Here is a 6,808-nt window from a genome sequence, read left to right as displayed (position 1 = left end):
TCTTTTACATGTAGCTCTCCAGTTGTTCCAGCTCCACTTATTGAAGAGGCTGTCTTTTCTCCACTGTATGTTCTTGCCTCCTTTGTCATAAATTAGGTGACCATATGTGTGTGGGTTTATCTCTGGGCTTTCTATCTTGTACCATTGATTTATATTTCTGTTTTTGTGCCAGTACCATATACTACTGGCATTTTGTAGTATAGTTTTGTACTACTGTAGCTTTGAAGTATAGTCTGAAGTCAGGGATTCTGATTCCTCCAGCTCTGATTTTCTCCCTCAATATTGCTTTGGCTATTTGGGGTTTTTTGTGTCTCCATACAAATTTTAAGATTTTTTGTTCTAGTTCTGTAAAGGATGCCCTTGATAGTTTGATAGGGATAGCATTGAATCTGTAGATTGCTTTGGGTAGTATAGTCATTTTCATAATATTGATTCTACCAATCCAAGAACATGGTATATCTCTCCAGCTGTTTGTGTCATCTTTCATTTCTTTCATCAGTGTCTTAGAGTTTTCTGAGTATAGGTCTTTTACCTCCTTAGGTAGGTTTATTCCTAGGTATTTTATTCTTTCTGTTGCAATGGTGAATGGGATTGTTTCCTCAATTTCTCTTTCTGATCTTTCACTATTAGTGTATAGGAATGTAAGAGATTTGTGTGCATAAATTATTTATCCTGCAACTTTACCAGATTCATTGATTAGCTCTAATTGTTTTCTGGTGGCATTTTTAGGATTCTCTATGTATACTATCTTGTCATCTGCAAACAGTGACACTTTTACTTCTTCTTTTCCAATTTGTATTCTTTTAATTTCTTTTTCTTCTCTGATTGCCATGGCTAGGACTTCCAAAACTATGTTGAATAATAGTGGTGAGAGTGGACATCCTTGTCTTGTACCTGATCTTAGAGGAATATGCTTTCAATTTTTCACCACTGAGAATGATGTTTGCTGTGGGTTTGTTGTATATGGCCTTTATTATGTTGAGGTAGGTTCCCTCTGTGCCCACTCTCTGGAGAGTTTTTATCATAAATGGGTGTTGAATTTTGTCAAAAGCTTTTTCTGAAGCTATTGAGATGATCATATGGTTTTTATTCTTCAGTTTTTATATGATGTATCACATTCATTGATTTGCATATACTGAAGAATCCTTGCATCCCTGGGATAAATTCCACTTGATCATGGTATATGATCCTTTTAATATGTTGTTGGATTCTGTTTGCTAGTATTTTGTTGAGGATTTTTGCATCTATATTCATCCGTGATATTGGTCTGTAATTTTCGGGGTTTGTAGTACCTCTGTCTGATTTTGGTATCAGGGTGATAGTGGACTCATAGAATGAATTTGGGAATGTTCCTTTCTCTGTAATTTTTTGGAAGAGTTTGAGAAGGATGGGCCTCAGCTCTTCTCTAAATGTTTGATAGAATTCACCTGTGAAGCCATCTGGTCCTGGACTTCTGTTTGTTGGAAGATTTTTAATCACAGCTTCAATTTCATTACCTATGATTTGTCTGTTCATATTTTCTATTTCTTCCTGGTTCAGTCTTGGAAGGTTATACCTTTCTAAGAATTTGTCCATTTCTTCCAGGTTGTCCATTTTATTGGCATAGAGTTACTTGTAGTAGTCTCTTATGATGCTTTGTATTTCTACAATGTCCACTGTAACTTCTCTGTTTTTCATTTCTAAGTTTATTGATTTGAGTCCTCTGCCTCTTTTTCTTGATGAATCTGGCTAAAGGTTTGTCAATTTTGTTTATCTTCTCAAAGAACTAGCTCTTAGTTTTATTGATCTTTGCTATTGTTTGCTTTGTTTCTATTTCATTTATTTCTGTTCTATCTTTATGATTTCTTTCCTTCTACTAACTTTAGGTTTTGTTTTTTCTTTCTCTAGTGCCTTTAGTTGTAAGGTTAGATTTTTTATTTGAGATGTTTCTTGTTTCTTGAGGTAGAATTGTATTCCTATAAATTTCCTTCTTAGAACTGCTTTTGCTGCATCCCATAGATTTTGGATCATTGTGTTTCCCTTGTCATTTGTCTCTAGGTATTCCTCTTAGATTTCCTCTTTGATTTCTTCAGTGATCTCTTGGTTATTTAGTAACGTATTGTTTAGCCTCCATGTGTTTGTGTTTTTTGTTTTTTTCCCTGTAATTGATTTCTAATATCATAGCATTGTGGTTGGAAAAGATGCTTAATATGATTTCAGTTTTCTTAAATTTACTGAGGCTTGTTTGTGACCCAAGAGTGATCTATCCTGGAGAATGTTCTGTGTGCACTTGAGAAGAAAATGTAATCTGCTCTTTTTGGATGGAATGTCCTATAAATATCAGTTAATCTATCTGGTCTGTTGTGTCATTTAAAGCTTCTGATTCCTTATTAATTTTCATTTTGAATGATCTGTCCATTGGTGTAAGTGAGGTGTTAAAGTCCCCCACTATTATTTTGTTACTGTTGACTTCCTCTTCTATAGCTATTAGCATTTGCCTTATGTATTGAGGTGCTCCTATGTTGAGTGCATATATATTTATACTTGCTATATCTTCTTCTTTGATTGATCCCTTGATCATTATGTAATGTCCTTCCTTGTCTCTTGTAATATTCTTTATTTTAAAATCTATTTTATCTGTTATGAGTATTGCTACTCCAGCTTTCTTTTGATATCCATTTGCATGGAGTATATTTTTCTATCCCCTCACTTTCAGTCTGTATGTGTCCCTAGGTCTGAAGTGGGTCTCTGTAGACAGCATATATATGGGTCTTGTTTTTGTATCCATTCAGTGAGCTTGTGTGTTTTGGTTGGAGCATTTAATCCTTTAACTTTTAAGGTAGTTATCAATTTGTATGTTCCTCTGACCATTTTCTTAACTGTTTTGGGTTTGTTATTGTAAGTATTTTCCTTCTCTTGTGTTTTATGCCTAGAGAAGTTCCTTTAACATTTGTTTTAGAGCTGGTTTGGTGGCGCTGAATTCTTTTAGCTTTTGGTTGTCCGTAAAACTTTTGATTTCTCCATCAAATCTGAATGAGATACTTGCTGGGTAGAGTAATCTTGGTTGTAGGCTCTTCCCTTTCATCACTTTAAATATATTGTGTCACTCCCTTCTGGTTGTAGAGTTTCTGCTGAGAAATCAGTTTTTATCCTCAGGGGAGTTCCTTTGTATGTTATTTGTCATTTTTCCCTTGTTGCTTTTAACACTTTGTCTTTAATTTTTGTCCATTTGATTACTATGTGTCTCGGTGTGTTTCTGCTTGGGTTTATCCTGCCTGGGTCTCTCTGTACTTCCTGGACTTGGGTGGCTATTTTCTTTCCCCTGTTAGGGAAGTTTTCGACTATAATCTCTTCAAATATTTTCTCGGGTCCTTTCTCTTTCTCTCTTCTCTTTCTGGGACCCCTATAAAGTGAATGTTGTTGTGTTTAATGTTGTCCCAGAGGTCTCTTAGGCTGTCTTCATTTCTTTTCATTCTTTTTTCTTTATTCTGTTCCACAGCAGTGAATTCCACCATTCTGTCTTCCAGGTCACTTATCTGTTCTTCTGTCTCAGTTATTCTGCTATTATTTCCTTCTAGTGTATTTTTCATTTCAGTTATTGTATTGTTCATCTCTGTTTTCTTGTTCTTTAGTTCTTCTTGGTGTTTGTTCTTTAATTCTTCTAGGTCTTTGTTAAACATTTCTTGCATCTTCCCAATCTTTGCCTCGATTCTTATTCTGAGGTCCTGGATCATCTTCACTATCATTGTTCTGAATTTATTTTCTAGAAGGTTGCCTATCTCCATTTAGTTATTCTTCTGGGGTTGTATCTTGTTCTTTCATCTGGTGCATAGTCCTCTGCCTTTTCATTTTGCCTATCTTTCTGTGAATGTGGTTTTCATTCCATAGGCTGCAAGGTTGTTGTTCTTCTTGCTTCTGCTGTCTTCCCTCTTGTGGATGAGGCTATCTAAGAGGCTTGTGCAAGCTTCCTGATGGGGTGAACTGGTGGTGGGTAGAGCTGGATGTTGCTCTGGTGGGCAGAGCTCAGTAAAACTATAATCTTCTTGTCTGCTGATGGATTGGGCTGGGTTCCCTCCCTGTTAGTTGTGTGGTCTGAGGCGACCCAGCACTGGAGACTACTGGCTCTTTGGTAAGGCTAATGGCAGACTCCAGGAAGGCTCACACCAAGGAGTACTTCCCAGAACTTCTGCTGCTAGTGTCCATGTCCCTGCAGTGAGCCACAGCCACCACCCGCCTCTGCAGGAGACCCCCCAACACTAGCAGGTAGGTCTTGTTCAGCCTCCTATGGGGTCACTGCTCCTTGCCCCTGGGTCCTGATGTGCACACTACTTTGTGTGTGCCCTCCAAGAGTGGAGTCTCTGTTTCCCCCAGTCCTGTTGAAGGCCTGCAATCAAATCCTGCTAGCCTTCAAAATATAATTCTCTGGGAATTCTTCCTCCCATTGCTGGACCCCCAGGTTTGGAAGCCTGACATGGGGCTCAGAACCTTCACTCCGGTGGGTGGACTTCTGTGGTATAAGTGTTCTCCAGTTTGTGAGTCACCCACCCAGCAGTTATGGGATTTAATTTTATTCTGATTTCACCCCTTCTACCATCGCATTGTGACTTTTCCTTTGTCTTTGGATGTGGGGTATCTTTTTTGGTGAGTCCCAGTGTCTTCCTTTCGATGATTGTTCAGCAGTTAGTTGTGATTCTGGTGTTCTCACAAGAGGGAGTGAGTGCACGTCCTTCTACTCCACCATCTTGACCCAATTGCTGTTTTTAATTTCTATAATAAACCATTTGATAGCTTTACTGAGATGGCTTTTTCCCTTCTGCTTCATATGCATCTTGACTTGTTCTTCCGGAGGATGAAGGAAATCATTCAAGAAAGAAAGCCAGAAGAAAATGATTCCAGGGAGACAGACAAGATTCAAAAGTCAAAGTCAAGTTGTGGGTGAGTAGAAATTTTCACTGCAAGTTAAAAGAAGTGAAGAAACTCTGTAGCACTGGGATAATTGAATAAGAATACAATGTTACCCACAGAAGACTAATTCAGACCTTCAAAAAAGAGGCAACAGCCAGTTCTACATGAAACATGAAGCAGGCCACACACACACAAGGAATAGGAAACACTGTCACCATCCCAAGATAAAGGTAATAGATCATGTAACTGCTCATTTTCTATTGAAAAAAAGGCACAGTAGAGAGGTATCTGGCATATATCAGAGAAACAAAGATTAACATTCTATAATACTTCACAAAACACTTTCACATCAATATCACTTAATACTGCGCAAAACCCGGCAAGGCACATATTATCTTGCAGATAAGAAAATTTTCTTAAAGTTGTTAGGTCACTAAGGCTAATAAGCATTAAAGCTAGAATTCTAACCAAGCCTTACAAAACTAAATCCTATCCTTTCGCTATTATATTACTATAGCTGACTGCTCCTGAAGAGAAATCAATATTGTAAGCTGATAAATATTAAAAAGAAAAAACCTAGTCTCAAGTTTCTCACCAGCCACCTCTCCCAGACAATTCATCAGTAGTAAGTGACAGAAACAATGAAATCAGTCAGAATAAAAAGTAGACAAAAAATCAAGTGGGTAGATTATGGATATATGATTTGGGGGGGGTATGAAATGAACAATTTGTTTTGGCAAGGAAATTAACTTAATCATTAATTTTTCTGCTGAAGTTTCCAACCATCATCTCTAATATTTGTGCCTTTGAATAACCTGAACTAAGCAATTTTGCTGTGAGTCTTTACTATGAACTGAATTTATTGTCCAGATAATAGACATACTTTCATTTGTATACCTAAAGTATAACCCCAAGATATCATAATAAGTGTGACCAGGAAGAAATATAGTTCAGTGTTTGCTTTTATGCTCATTCATGAAATAATTAAATATTGTGTATCCTAGAGTTAAGTAACATTGATTTGAAAACTAACAGCATATTAGTTCTGCATGAATTTTGGACAAAGGCCACACTGTTTCATTAGAATATTGAATTTTAAGTCTGAAAGGAAAGAAATTCTGTGTTTCAGGAATGGGCTGGACTAAAATTGTTTTTATAGCACAATTTGGCAGCCATTTAATTCTGTCTCTTTTGTAATACCTCAGCGCACCTGGTAGAGAGAGAACACTGACCCCAGAATTGAAAGGGAAATTGAAAACAAAGACATCTGGTCACCCTAATGACAGCCACACTCTGCTTTGCTAGCACTTGCCTTGTCTTCCCAGTGTGTTCTGAGAGTTACACGGGAGCCCCGGCTCTCTAGAAACCCAAATTCAAAACTATAAATTTCTGTGGAGAACCCCAGGCTTCAAACAAAGTTTCTAACACTGTTATGCCAGAGAGAAGCTGTTTCTAATCTAGTACATCTCACAAACAACATTCCTTTTACGTGGTGCTGATGAAGTGCCAAATTCTGTACTTCTGTGTACTGTTTTTGCAACATACAGAACCAGATTCTGTGATAGGAGGTAGGCTCCTTTTATTTTTGCCATCATTTTAGGATATTTAGTCATAACTAAATATCCTAAAATTCTTAATTTCTCTAACAGTTTTCTGGTCACTCTAACTTACCCCACCTCCAACATGATATATAGAGAGAGCATTGGACTAAGAATCAAGAGTAATGAATTCTGATACCTCGTGTTCCATTAAGTAGCTGTGCAACATTGGAAGTCACTTAACCTCTCTGGGCCTCTTTTTCTTCCAGTGCAAAATGAGAAATCAGACTAAATCCATGGTTTTCAAGCTATTATCCTTAGGCTGTAGAAACAAGGGTTCTGAAACAGCAAAGGATTATCAGCCAAAAAAAAAAAAGAGAGAGAGA

This window comes from Mesoplodon mirus, assembly GCF_964341445.2.
Source record: "Mesoplodon mirus genome assembly, chromosome: 3".
Lineage (NCBI taxonomy): Eukaryota > Metazoa > Chordata > Mammalia > Artiodactyla > Ziphiidae > Mesoplodon > Mesoplodon mirus.
Note: the sequence above shows the minus strand (reverse complement) of the source record.